Here is a 13,711-nt window from a genome sequence, read left to right on the forward strand (position 1 = left end):
TGAGACAAGCTATGCAAGGACAAAGAGAGGAGTGTTCTGGAAGCTTGGCAGTCATGACTCTTTTGAAATTGTTGAGACTGAAGAGTATCAAGACTGGATGTACCAAGGGTTTGAAAAATCAATCAATCAATCAATCAATCAATCACAATATTTATAGAGCGCACTACGTACCCGTTAGGGTTTCAAGGCGCTGGAGGGGGAGGTGGGGGGCTGCTGCTACTGGTCGAAGAGCCAGGTCTTGAGGAGTCTCCTGAAGGTGAGAAGGTCCTGGGTCTGTCGCAGGGGGGTCGGGAGGGTGTTCCAGGTCTTGGCGGCGAGGTAGGAGAAGGATCTGCCGCCGGAGGTCTTGCATTGGAAGCGGGGAACGATGGCGAGGGCGAGGGCGAGGTTGGCGGAGCGGAGTTGGCGGGAGGGGGCGTAGAAGTTGAGTCTGTTATTCAGGTAGGCTGGTCCGGCTTTGTAGAGTGCCTTGTGAGCGTGGGTGAGGAGCTTGAAGGTGATCCTCTTGTCCACGGGGAGCCAGTGTAGTCTTTCAGGTGGTGGGAGATGTGGCAACGGCGGGGTACGTCGAGGACCAGTCGGGCGGAGGCGTTTTGGATGCGTTGGAGTCGTCGGATGTCTTTCGCTGGGATGCCTGTGTATAGAGCGTTACCGTAGTCTAGTCTACTGCTGACGAGGGCCTGGGTCACTGTTTTTCTGGTTTCCGTCGGGATCCATTTGTAGATTCTACGGAGCATGCGGAGGGTGTTGTAGCAGGAGGAGGAAACTGCGTTGACCTGCTTGGACATGGTGAGGGCGGAGTCGAGGACGAAACCCAGGTTGCGTGCCTGGTTGGCTGGCGTTAGAGGGGGTCCCAGCGCGGTGGGCCACCAGGAGTCGTCACAGGCCGAGGGGGTGCGTCCGAGGATGAGGACCTCCGTCTTGTCGGAGTTCAACTTCAGGCGGCTATTTCTCATCCATTCGGCGATGGACTTCAATCCCTCGTGGAGGTTGGCTTTGGCGGTGTGTGGGTCTTTGGTGAGGGAGAGGATGAGCTGGGTGTCATCGGCATAGGAGAGAATGTTGAGGTTGTGCTGACGGGCTAGTTGTGCGAGGGGGGCCATGTAGACGTTGAACAGCGTCGGGCTTAGAGAGGAGCCTTGGGGTACGCCGCAGATGATGTTGGTGGCATCGGAGCGGAAGGGTGGAAGTCGGACTCTCTGGGTTCTGCCGGAGAGAAAGGAGGAGATCCAGTGGAGGGCTTTTTCTTGTATTCCGGCTTCGTGGAGGTGTGTTAGTAGGGTGCAGTGGCAAACCGTGTCAAAGGCTGCGGAAAGGTCCAGGAGGATGAGGGCTGAAGTTTTGCCGTTGTCCATTTGCTGTCTGATGTCATCTGTGGCGGCGAGGAGAGGAGTCTCGGTGCTGTGGTTGCGTCTGAAACCGGACTGGGAGGGGTCCAGGATGGAGTTGTCCTCGAGGTGGTGGGTGAGCTGAGCGTTGACGATCTTCTCGATGACCTTCGCCGGGAAGGGGAGGAGGGAGATCGGGCAGAAGTTTTTGAGGTCGTTGGGGTCTGCCTTGGGTTTCTTGAGGAGGGCGTGGATTTCGGCGTGCTTCCAGCTGTCCGGGAAGGTCGCGGTTTCGAAGGATAAGTTGATGACCTTTCAAAGTTGGGGGGCGATGGTAGAGTCGGCTTTGTTGTAGACGTGGTGGGGGCATGGGTCTGAAGGGGATCCTGAGTGGATGGAGTTCATGATCTTGCAAGTTTCAGCGTCATTTACGTGGGTCCAGGCGGTGTAGCGGCTGGCGCAGGTGGAGTTGTCGGGTGGGGTCTGACGGAGGCGTGGTGTTGAGGCTGTCGTGGATGTCGGTGATCTTCTGATAGAAGAAGGTGGACAGGGCGTCGCAGAGTTCTTGGGATGGTGGGATGTCGTTGACGCTGGGGTTGGAGAGCTCTTTCACGATGCAGAAGAGTTCTTTGCTGTCGTGTGCGTTGTTGTTCAGGCGTTCTGTGAAGTGGGAACGTTTGGCGAGTCGGATTAGCTGGTGGTGCTTGCGGGTGGCCTCCTTGTAGGCTGCCAGGCTGTCGGGTGTGTGTTCGAGGAGCCATTTCTTCTTTAGTTTCTGGCAGGTGCGTTTGGAGGTGAGGAGTTCATCAGTGAACCAGGCGGCTTTTTTCTTTCCTTGGTTGTCAGTGGACCTCTTGAGTGGTGCGAGGGTGTTGGCGCAGTCGTTGATCCACTGTCGTAGGTTGAGAGCGGCGGTGTCTGGGTCGGTGGAGTCGGTGGGCGGGTTCTGGGCGAGGGTGCTGGTCAGTTGGTCTTCGGTGACTTTGCTCCAGCGGCGGTGGGCTGGTAGTTGGGTGCGGTGGTGTTCGATGTGCTTCTTGAATGTGAAGTGGATGCAGTGGTGGTCGGTCCAGTGGAGTTCGGTGGTGTGGCTAAAGGTGACGTGGTTGCTTCCGGAGAAGATCGGATCGAGCGTGTGGCCGGCGGTGTGGGTGGGTGTGTTGACCAGTTGTCAGAGGCCGAGGTTGGAGAGGTTGTCGATCAGGGATGTGGTGTTGGCGTCGTTGTTGTTCTCCAAGTGGAAATTGAGGTCTCCAAGGAGGATGTAGTCCGTAGAGTTGAGCGCGTGGGTGCTCGTGAGGTCGGCAATGGAGTCGCTGAAGGGTGCTCGTGGTCCTGGGGGTCGGTAGATGAGCGTTCCCCTGAGGGTGGTGTTGGGGTCAGTGTGGATCCGGAAGTGTAGGTGTTCGGCAGTCTTGAGAGTGTCGTCCGTGTGGGTGTGGATTTTGAGGGTGGATTTGTGGGCGATGGCTATTCCTCCTCCGATTCCGTTGGGGCGATCTCTTCTGGTGATCTTGTAGCTGTCCGGGATGGCTATGGCGATGTCAGGTGCTGAGGAGTCATTCCACCAGGTTTCGGTCAGGAAGGCTACGTTTGGGGTGGTGGTGTCGAGCAGGTCCCAGAGCTCGATGGCGTGCTTGCGTGCGGGGCGTGTGTTGAGGAGTATGCAGTGGAGGTGGTTTGTTGCAGTTGTGGCAGGTTTCCTTGTTCTGTCGTAGGTGAAGTTGCAGGCGAGGCAGGAGAAGGGTCCCTTGGTGTTCTTTGGAGATGACTGGAAACATGTAGTGGAGCGGCCGGGGTTGAGGGCGCTGAGTTGGTTGGCCGAGTAGCGATGTCTCGTGGTGCGGGGGGCGTGCGGACCTGGGGGGGTGGCGCTGGGTGCGGTCCGGGCGCAGACGAGCGTGCCTCTGGCGTGCCAGCGGTGCAGACGCACAGCGCCAGCCATTAAGAAGGGAGGGGGGAGGGAGGAGCAGCTGGGAGGTGGGAGGGAGCGGCGAATGGGGGCGCGAGGGGGGCGGGCCGCAGGGAGGCAGCGGCAGGGGAAAGCAGCAAGCGGGAGGGCCCAAAGTGCAAAAAAAGTGGATAAAAGGCACAAATGGAGGCAAAAAGGAGCAAAAGGCACAAAAAAGCAAAGCACAGAGTACAGTCACAAATACGGTGAAAACGGCACAATGCACACGAATCTAGCGACGCAAATGGGGTCAAAAGCAGGGCCCAGAATACAGTTACAAATACAGTGAAAACGGCACAATGCACACGAATCTAGCGACGCAAATGGGGTCAAAAAGCAGGGCACAGAATTACAAATACAGTGAAAACGGCACAAAGCTTACCAGAAGCCCACTAGACGGGCCTCGAAAACGCTAGCAGCAGCGTGGGTGGGGGTCAGGGACATGGACACAGCAAGGTGGTGCTGCGGACGTGGGGGAGCGAGCTCTTGGCCAAAAACAGGTCAGAGGTCGCTCACCCTCGACGCGCAGCGCCAGCCATTAAGAAGGGAGGGGGGAGGGAGGAGCAGCTGGGAGGCGGGAGGGAGCGGCGAATGAGGGCGCGAGGGGAGCGGGGCCGCAGGGAGGCAGCGGCAGGGGAAAGCAGCAAGGGGGAGCGCCCAAGGGGCAAAAAAAGTGGATAAAAGGCACAAATGGAGGCAAAAAGGAGCAAAAGGCACATAAAAGCAACGCACAGAGTACAGTCACAAATACGGCGAAAACGGCACAATGCACACGAATCTAGCGACGCAAATGGGGTCAAAAGCAGGGCACAGAATACAGTTACAAATACAGTGAAAACGGCACAATGCACACGAATCTAGCAACGCAAATGGGGTCAAAAAGCAGGGCACAGAATACAGTTACAAATACAGTGAAAACGGCACAAAGCTTACAAGTAGCCCACTAGACGGGCCTCGAACACGCTAGCAGCAGCGTGGGCGGGGGACAGGGACACGGACACAGCAAGGTGGTGCTGCGGACGTGGGGGAGCGAGCTCTTGGCCAAAAACAGCTTCCAATGAAATATAATTGGAGTTTCAATCAAGAAGCTTCAACTGTGATGTCATTGTCTTGAAAACTGTGATTTAAGGAAGGTTAGTTAGTGTGAAATCTACATTATTTTCCTACTTTTATTGCTGAACTGACCTTTCTGAGGTACAGACCTCATATTTTTTATGTGGCTTCATGCCACCGCACCTCTCTTAACATAATATTCTACTGAATTTCTGTTTGCAGACCTTTCTCAAATACTTTTTACAATTAGAATAGTCAGGTTTTAGTTTAAATGATTAGGCAGGAGAACTTGGTTTCGGTGACCAAGAACCATATGCGTTTTCTGATATTCTGCATTGTGGCAATTGAGGTTTTAGTCTTGTATATGCTAACTAGGTTTAACATTATCCGATGCTTTAATATAGCCTTAGAACCCACCGTAGCGGGCTCCACCGGCCATTAAAGGCCCGCTCCCGCGTTAAAGGCCAGAGCCGAAGGCTGGGGGGCAGAATGTTCTATAAACTAAAACAAATTCCTCACGAAGCCCGAGGGCATTAAAATCTCCTCGAGCTCCATGAGGCTTTGTTCACATCTGTTGCTGTGAACAAAGAGAACATTGGAATGTTGGCTCCAGGCTTTTATCAGCCAGTAAAAGCCCAGAGCACTCCATTGTCTGCAATGGAGATCCGAACATTCCAATCTTCTAATTCTCCTTTGGTGATTTTATATATTTACACTATGGTTTTGAGACTCATTTATGTAACATTGACTTTGAGGCTGTAATAAAGCTCTTCTGGCCCTATGAACTGACTCTGAATGTTAATATGTGACATTTGGGTTGCACAGAAATCGTTCAATAAATTACAAAACTGTTACTCTTCACCCCTCGGAACTGAGAATCAAAGATTCATCAGACCCCAGAAATAGTGAAAGGGCCCAGGCTTGATCAGCATTATTGAAAGAAACTACTTAAAATTGCCATAAATGTGCTTGGTTCACACCAAAAAAGAATTAGCTACGACCAGGCAACAACCAGCAAACAAACCAAATGGTATGTGTCACAACGTTCTCTGGAGCTACTACCCTGCTTCAGAGTTCAAGCAGGAAAAACTGGAATATTTTTACAGGCCCCCAACAATTCAAAAAATTGCCATGTTTGCCCTGAAACACAATAGGAAAATAAGGAACAGTCTTGTAAGATCAAACACAACAGAGAGAACCCAGGCAAACACAAATGTGGGAATTTCTCCACATTTGACTGTACCATATAGGGAAACTAATTTACCTACAAGGGTTTTAGGATCAAACATGAAGAATTCACTAACTGCAACTCAAAAGATATAGTGTACTGTGTAATATGACCCTGTGGGACAGCCTATATAGAAAAAAACAACCAAGAAATGATGAATTGTATTGTTTAACATAAATCAAGCATCCGATGTAAAGTACAAAGTACATGGCTGTTTTCTTCTTGGGAGCTGTCCGGGGCCCCTTCAGTGGATCTACCTGTTTATGGACTGTATTTCACATGGCTGTGTTTTTCTCCTCTCCCCAGCGCTTTGAAACCCTGTCAGTCTAATGCATTTTAGAAATGCTATAAATACAAATCAAGTAATGCATGCCCACATGTTACAACACAATGTGGAAACAAATCATGCAATGCCATATTTGAGATTGACAGTTTTGAGACATGTCAAAATGGTAAATGCTGGACCTGCATTATTACGCCTTGAAGAACAAATGATACTACAGATCCGTACAACTGAAAATGGTCTTAATGAGCTATCAGAGATTGGTAATTTCTTTGCACAATAATCATAGTCACAATGTCAACAGATACACCAAGATGTATGCAAAGATCTTTGGGCCTGATTTAGAGTTTGGTTATCCCGTCTGCCCTATTATGATGTCATTATATCCTACGGCAATTATAATACGATGGATGGGACATCCATTGTGTTTGTGACAGAGTGTAGGAGGCTGGACTGGCTTGTAGTGAGTACCTAGGGGTACTTGCACCTTGCACCAGGCCCAGTTATCCCTTATTAGTGTATAGGGTGTCTAGCAGCATAGGCTGATAGATAATGGTAGCTTAGCAGAACAGCTTAGGCTGAACTAGGAGACGAGTGAAGCTCCTACAGTACCACTAGTGTCATATGCACAATATCATAAGAAAACACAATACACAGATATACTAAAAATAAAGGTACTTTATTTTTATGACAATATGCCAAAAGTATCTCAGTGAGTACCCTCAGTATGAGGATAGCAAATATACACAAGATATATGTACACAATACCAAAATATGCAGTAATAGTATTAGAAAACAGTGCAAACAATGTATAGTTACAATAGGATGCAATGGGGACACATAGGGATAGGGGCAACACAAACCATATACTCCAAAAGTGGAATGCGAACCACGAATGGACCCCAAACCTATGTGACCTTGTAGAGGGTCGCTGGGACTATTAGAAAATAGTAAGGGTTAGAAAAATAGCCCACCCCAAGACCCTGAAAAGTGAGTGCAAAGTGCACTAAAGTTCCCCAAAGGACATAGAAGTCGTGATAGGGGAATTCTGCAGGAAAGACACAAACCAGCAATGCAACAACGATGGATTTCCAGTCGAAGGTACCTGTGGAACAAGGGGACCAAGTCCAAAAGTCACAAGCAAGTCGGAGATGGGCAGATGCCCAGGAAATGCCAGCTGTGGGTTCAAAGAAGCTGCTACTTGACAGTAGAAGCTTAGGTTTCTGCAGGAACAACAAGGGCTAGAGACTTCCCCTTTGGAGGACAGATCCCTCACGCCAAGGAGAGTCGTGCAGAAGTGTTTTCTTGCCGAAAGAACGCCAACAAGCCTTGCTAGCTGCAAATCGTGTGGTTAGCGTTTTTGGACGCTGCTGTGGCCCTGGAGGGACCAGGATGTCGCCAATTGTGTCTGGGGACAGAGGGGGCGTCGAGCAAGACAAAAAGCCCTCTCAGCAGCAGGCAGCACCCGCAGAAGTGCCAAAACAGGCACTACAAGGATGCGTGAAACAGTGCTCACCCGAAGTCGCACAAAGGAGTCCCACGTCGCCGGAGAACAACTTAGGAGGTCGTGCAATGCAGGTTAGAGTGCCGTGGACCCAGGCTGGACTGTGCACAAAGGATTTCCGCCGGAAGTGCACGGAGGCCGGAGTAGCTGCAAAAGTCGCGGTTCCCAGCAATGCAGCCCAGCGAGGTGAGGCAAGGACTTACCTCCACCAAACTTGGACTGAAGAGTCACTGGACTGTGGGGGTCACTTGGACAGAGTCGCTGGATTCGAGGGACCTCGCTCGTCATGCTGAGAGGAGACCCAGGGTACCGGTGATGCAGCTTTTTGGTGCCTGCGGTTGCAGGGGGAAGATTCCGTCGACCCACGGGAGATTTCTTCGGAGCTTCTGGTGCAGAGAGGAGGCAGACTACCCCCACAGCATGCACAAGCAGGAAAACAGTCGAGAAGGCGGCAGGATCAGCGTTACAGAGTTGCAGTAGTCGTCTTTGCTACTATGTTGCAGGTTTGCAGGCTTCCAGCGCGGTCAGCAGTCGATTCCTTGGCAGAAGGTGAAGAGAGAGATGCAGAGGAACTCGGATGAACTCTTGCATTCGTTATCTAAAGTTTCCCCAGAGACAGAGACCCTAAATAGCCAGAAAAGAGGGTTTGGCTACTTAGGAGAGAGGATAGGCTACTAACACCTGAAGGAGCCTATCACAAGGAGTCTCTGACGTCACCTGGTGGCACTGGCCACTCAGAGCAGTCCAGTGTGCCAGCAGCACCTCTGTTTCCAAGATGGCAGAGGTCTGGAGCACACTGGAGGAGCTCTGGACACCTCCCAGGGGAGGTGCAGGTCAGGGGAGTGGTCACTCCCCTTTCCTTTGTCCAGTTTCGCGCCAGAGCAGGGCTAAGGGGTCCCCTGAACCGGTGTAGACTGGCTTATGCAGAATTGGGCACCTCTGTGCCCAACAAAGCATTTCCAGAGGCTGGGGGAGGCTACTCCTCCCCTGCCTTCACACCATTTTCCAAAGGGAGAGGGTGTCACACCCTCTCTCAGAGGAAGTTCTTTGTTCTGCCATCCTGGGCCAGGCCTGGCTGGACCCCAGGAGGGCAGATGCCTGTCTGAGGGGTTGGCAGCAGCAGCAGCTGCAGTGAAACCCCAGGAAGGGCAGTTTGGCAGTACCAGGGTCTGTGCTACAGACCACTGGGATCATGGGATTGTGCCAACTATGCCAGGATGGCATAGAGGGGGCAATTCCATGATCATAGACATGTTGCATGGCCATATTCGGAGTTACCATTGTGAAGCTACATATAGGTAGTGACCTATATGTAGTGCACGCGTGTAATGGTGTCCCCGCACTCACAAAGTTCAGGGAATTGGCTCTGAACAATGTGGGGGCACCTTGGCTAGTGCCAGGGTGCCCTCACACTAAGTAACTTTGCACCTAACCTTTACCAGGTAAAGGTTAGACATATAGGTGACTTATAAGTTACTTAAGTGCAGTGTAAAATGGCTGTGAAATAACGTGGACGTTATTTCACTCAGGCTGCAGTGGCAGGCCTGTGTAAGAATTGTCAGAGCTCCCTATGGGTGGCAAAAGAAATGCTGCAGCCCATAGGGATCTCCTGGAACCCCAATACCCTGGGTACCTCAGTACCATATACTAGGGAATTATAAGGGTGTTCCAGTAAGCCAATGTAAATTGGTAAAAATGGTCACTAGCCTGTTAGTGACAATTTGGAAAGAAATGAGAGAGCATAACCACTGAGGTTCTGGTTAGCAGAGCCTCAGTGAGACAGTTAGGCACCACACAGGGAACACATACATATAGGCCACAAACTTATGAGCACTGGGGTCCTGACTAGCAGGGTCCCAGTGACACATAACAAACATACTGAAAACATAGGGTTTTCACTATGAGCACTGGGCCCTGGCTAGCAGGATCCCAGTGAGACAGTGAAAACACCCTGACATACACTCACAAACAGGCCAAAAGTGGGGGTAACAAGGCTAGAAAGAGGCTACTTTCTCACAGAAAGCACCTGCACTTTAGCACTGGTCAGCAGTGATAAAGTGCTCAGAGTCCTAGAGCCAACAGCGAGAGGTCAGAAAAACCAGGCGGAAGGAGGCAAAAAGACTGGGGATGACCCTGCGTAAGGCAAAAAGTCCAACAGCCTCCTTGCTCCACACTAGTGTACATTTTTTTACGCTAACGTGGCTCAAGGAGGCAATTATCGCTGCACCATATTTACAAAGTGCATTGCCACGCTTTGAGACCCCTTGCTCCACATTCTGGCTGCATCAGGCATAATGTATGCAGGGGGGGTGTACCAGGGCTAGGGGTCCCGCAAAAATGGTGCATTGAAATCTACAAGATTTCACTGCATCATTTTTATCGTCATTTTTAACGTCTGCTCAAAGAAGGCATGAAATGCCACACCCATTTAATCAATGGGCCTCCTTCCACTTTGCTGCACTAGCATCAAACGTTTTGACGCTAGTGCAGCAAAGCACCACAACAGCATCAAAATTGTTGATACTATTGACCTAACGTGCTCCATGGTGCACCGTATTGTAAATATGTCGCACTCCCTGGTGTTGTTGGGGGGGGGCAGGGGAGACACAAAAAAACTAGCACATCAGCACTGATGCGCCAGTTTCTTGTAAATATGCCTCTAAGTCTAATATTGGATCCGTTTTTTATCTGGAATTTCCTGACAAACCCAGACTGTGTGGTGAATTGCTTGAGAGAGTATGAGAGAATGTCTGCGGGTCTTAGACTAGCAGGGACATCCCAATTATTGATTTTCTTTACTAAGCCACACAAACCAGTTTCACCAACCCCTATGGCTAGGTGGGTTTGTTGGGTCATGCAGGAGTCTTGTATTGATATTTTGACTTTTGGGGTACACTCGACAAGAGGTGCTATATCCTCGGAAGCTTTCACACTAGGGGCACGTTTGGAAGACATATTGAGAACAGCTGATTGGGCACCATTTCTGTTTTTAAAAGGTTTTATGCTTTCATTGTGGTAAGTAAGCTTTGAACCAGCATAATTGGAGCTTCCGGTTCTCCCATAGAATAAAAGATTTCCTAGCAAATGTAAATGAAAATTTCAATTCTATTAAGGACATGGAGGTGAAGATTATCCCACCCTTTATTCTTCGGAGGAATATCCCTCCCTGCTGGATTTCAGTATTTGGATCTACGTTTGGTATAAATATTCTGCATGTGTTTTTCTAAAAATGTTTCATTTACTAAATTTGTCATAGTTGAATAGAATGTTTTTTCACCATGTTATTTTGATGTACAAGATGTGATAGCAACAATATAGTAACGTCTGTTTTTTATACTTCTAGCAATGGAAGGGAAATGAAATTGTCCCGATGATTCCCTGGGAAAGTTGCAGAGCAGACAGCCTTCGCACAAAGAAAGAGGGCAATACAGGCTCCCTCCTTCAGTGTTGTATGGCTGCTTTACGATGGGGTATATAACCTGCAAGGCCAGTGTTCACCACTAAACCATGGCAGGAGTGTGTTGCCAAGGGTGGAGTGCCGGTGTCCAGGCTGCTTCAACTCTTTCTGCATAGTCTCTCTGTAGCCATTCTCTGTGTCCTTTCTCTCTTTCCCCTGTTTGCCTCTGTAGTCTTTTCTCTTTTTCATGGCAGTTGGACGTCTTTTTTTCTTTTCCAACTCTCTTCTTTTTTGTAGGTTTCTGTGGCCTGTTTGGATGCCTTGGATGTTGTGGGAGCCCTAGATAACTTGTATGTCAGTACTCCTGGCTACAATCCTGTTTGTTGCCACTGGCAGTGTACTCTGCATCCGACTGTGGGGAATATCTGCTTAGGCTATGGCTTTCTCTTCATGCTAGACTTTTGTAAATAGGTATACAGGTAACATGAAGGAGAAAACATGTCTTTGATTGTGAAACTGTTCCTATTGATACTTAACAAAAAATCTTAAAGTCTTGATTTTATTTGATGTAGGGTTATGTGAATATGGAGATGTGTAGATGTGATTCAACATGTGTGATATGGGATTGTCCATAAACTACTTATGAGGTATTGATATGAGTCACTGTTGCATTTGTATGTGACTGATTAATGTAGTTTTAAGGGGTAATATGTGGATGAATGTGTTAGTGATATGTTAGTGGATGCATATTAGGTTGAGATTTCCAAACTGAATATGACATTATTGTATTGCAACAGTGATGTCTATGGATAGTATATGTGTGTGGTGACTTAGCACACCATCCATCATCGACAAAACTGTCCTTGCAGTGTGATGCAGCAAACAAACTAGCAGCTTATGTGAAATGTGAGGCCAGTTTGCTGTTGTGCATCTCCAGATGCTGAGCTTTCTCCTGTGTCCAATGCCAGTAACCTATATGGGTCTGTAATTAATGGGAACGATCTATATTTAAGAAACTGTAATAATCCTGAAGTTGGGCTCTGTTTCTGACTGCGAATAGGCCACTTCATGCCTAAACAATGCTGCCTATGATGAGCGCCTAAAAGAAGATCTTGTGAAATCTACTCTTCGCACAAATAGCGAATGTCCACTAAGACCGGTAACAAGACACCTGCACTTCACGCTACAGGAAACAACAACCTATGTCAAAGTAACTTTTGTTATACAAAAGCTTGGTGATCCCTATCATAGACAGTGTGAAACACACCTACCATGTCATTTTTACAACGTTAAATACATTTTGATGCAATGTACATAATAATCATCAGCTATCATCTGGCCACATAATGCCTGTACATACTGTACCAATCATTAATGAACTCATGATCTTCAGGTTATATACAGCTTCCTTTTTGCAATCATAAGGGAATGTTAGAGGGACATTGAGTACGTCAAGGTATCCCATATCTTAATGGTGCCATTTCTGTTTCTATATTATACATAAATAATACTAACTAGATGGAAAATAATATCTGCTTTAACTGCTTCTTTGATAATCAGAGTCACCCACTGTTGAAAATGATATGTGGAAATTACAACTTTATGTGACGAAAGAGAATGATTTATAGGGCATTATTAGACTTTGTCACATTTAATGGGCTCATGTAGAAAGTCTCACGTTTATATACTACTGACAATATGTGGTTGCGTAGAATTGTGTAGGAACTGAAAAAGTATCCAGAAACCAGCTCCCATGCCTCCCAAGCCTCCCAAGCCCTGTAATCACTGGAGGATTATGACACTCTCCAAGTCACAATGGCCCTTGGTGGAAAGGGGAAACTGGAGGAAAGAAAATAAACATATGGGGAATCTGAGACCCAGAATGATGTTCCATAAGGCTGTATATCCTAAGGGAACAAGATTGACACAGGCATATTGATTTAAAGAGACGTTGTGGTAGTGTTATGGTGCTAGCGGTAGTGCCCTTCCTTGCACCAACTGCAGTCAGGTGCAAGCTGACAAACCGCAACCTTTGGGGGATGTTTAGAGGTCCACGTGCCCCTGGACACGAAGGATGGCTGTAGATGGAGTGAGGCCATTTTTTTCACTCCTGTGAATGCTAACATGGTTTGGAGGAGGGCACCGCGCAGGCATCGGCCTAGTGGTGGGGACTGGAGACTCTCAATTAATTTGGGGATCAGACTTCACCAGATTTAAGGTTACATTAACATATTTAATCTGCCCAGCAACTGCTTTGGCTGCAGCTCTGCTTGTGCTGGCTCTACCCACGCTACCCCAAAAGGGAACGTGCGAGGCTGCCCTGCGGCTCTTTCAGACCTCCAGGGCAGCATGAATACAAGTTAGAGCCCCGCAGAGACCGTTAAGGCCCCTCCTGGGGCTTCCTGCGCTCTCCTTGCTCGCTACCAGCTGATTGCACATCAGCTTGTTGATGAAGGCAGGTGCCTTGGAGGAATGACGAATTACGCACACTGGCCGGGGAGGGCCCAGGTACACGCTCTAGCGAGCAGCTGCCGCGTGTCCCTCCATGTTCTCCCCAACACTGGAGGTGGTGGAGGCACCAGGGGCCACATGAGCTGCTGAGGAGGCTGAGGAGGTGGAAGGCAGCGCGGACAGTGCGGTAATGCAGCTGAATCTGAGGGGGTTACTTACCTGGACTCCAGGATTAGAGCCAAGGGGTCATCAGAAGAAAGTAAGTGGCCAGAGTAACTGGACGGTAACAGAAAAAGTATGTGAGTGGGTGAGGTGGAAAAACTAGGACAGGCTGTCAGGTACCACAAGAATTAACAAATTAAATTATAAATCCAACACAGTTCACCCTGAGTAACACCCTTTCTGAGCATATTTTAAGACTTTACCGTTAATCTGGAGCAGTAGCTCCACAAGTTTAATGGAGCTTGGTCTAGGGGGAAGTAGTCCTGTTGTGCAAAGTATGGAAGATGGAGAGAG

The 13,711-nt window shown here is 48.9% G+C and overlaps 1 long non-coding RNA gene across 1 annotated transcript in view; it reads left to right on the forward strand.

The window, feature by feature from the left end:
* Positions 1–12,241, forward strand: part of LOC138250216 (uncharacterized) — a 173,417-nt gene extending 161,176 nt beyond the window's left edge. The window contains exon 4 of the long non-coding RNA XR_011194910.1: positions 10,691–12,241. This is a non-coding gene — a long non-coding RNA (uncharacterized lncRNA). The remainder of the gene's footprint in view (positions 1–10,690) is intronic.
* The last annotated feature ends 1,470 nt before the right edge of the window (positions 12,242–13,711 follow it).

The sequence above is a fragment of the Pleurodeles waltl genome, chromosome 8, assembly GCF_031143425.1.
Source record: "Pleurodeles waltl isolate 20211129_DDA chromosome 8, aPleWal1.hap1.20221129, whole genome shotgun sequence".
In the NCBI taxonomy this organism is placed as follows: Eukaryota; Metazoa; Chordata; class Amphibia; order Caudata; family Salamandridae; genus Pleurodeles; species Pleurodeles waltl.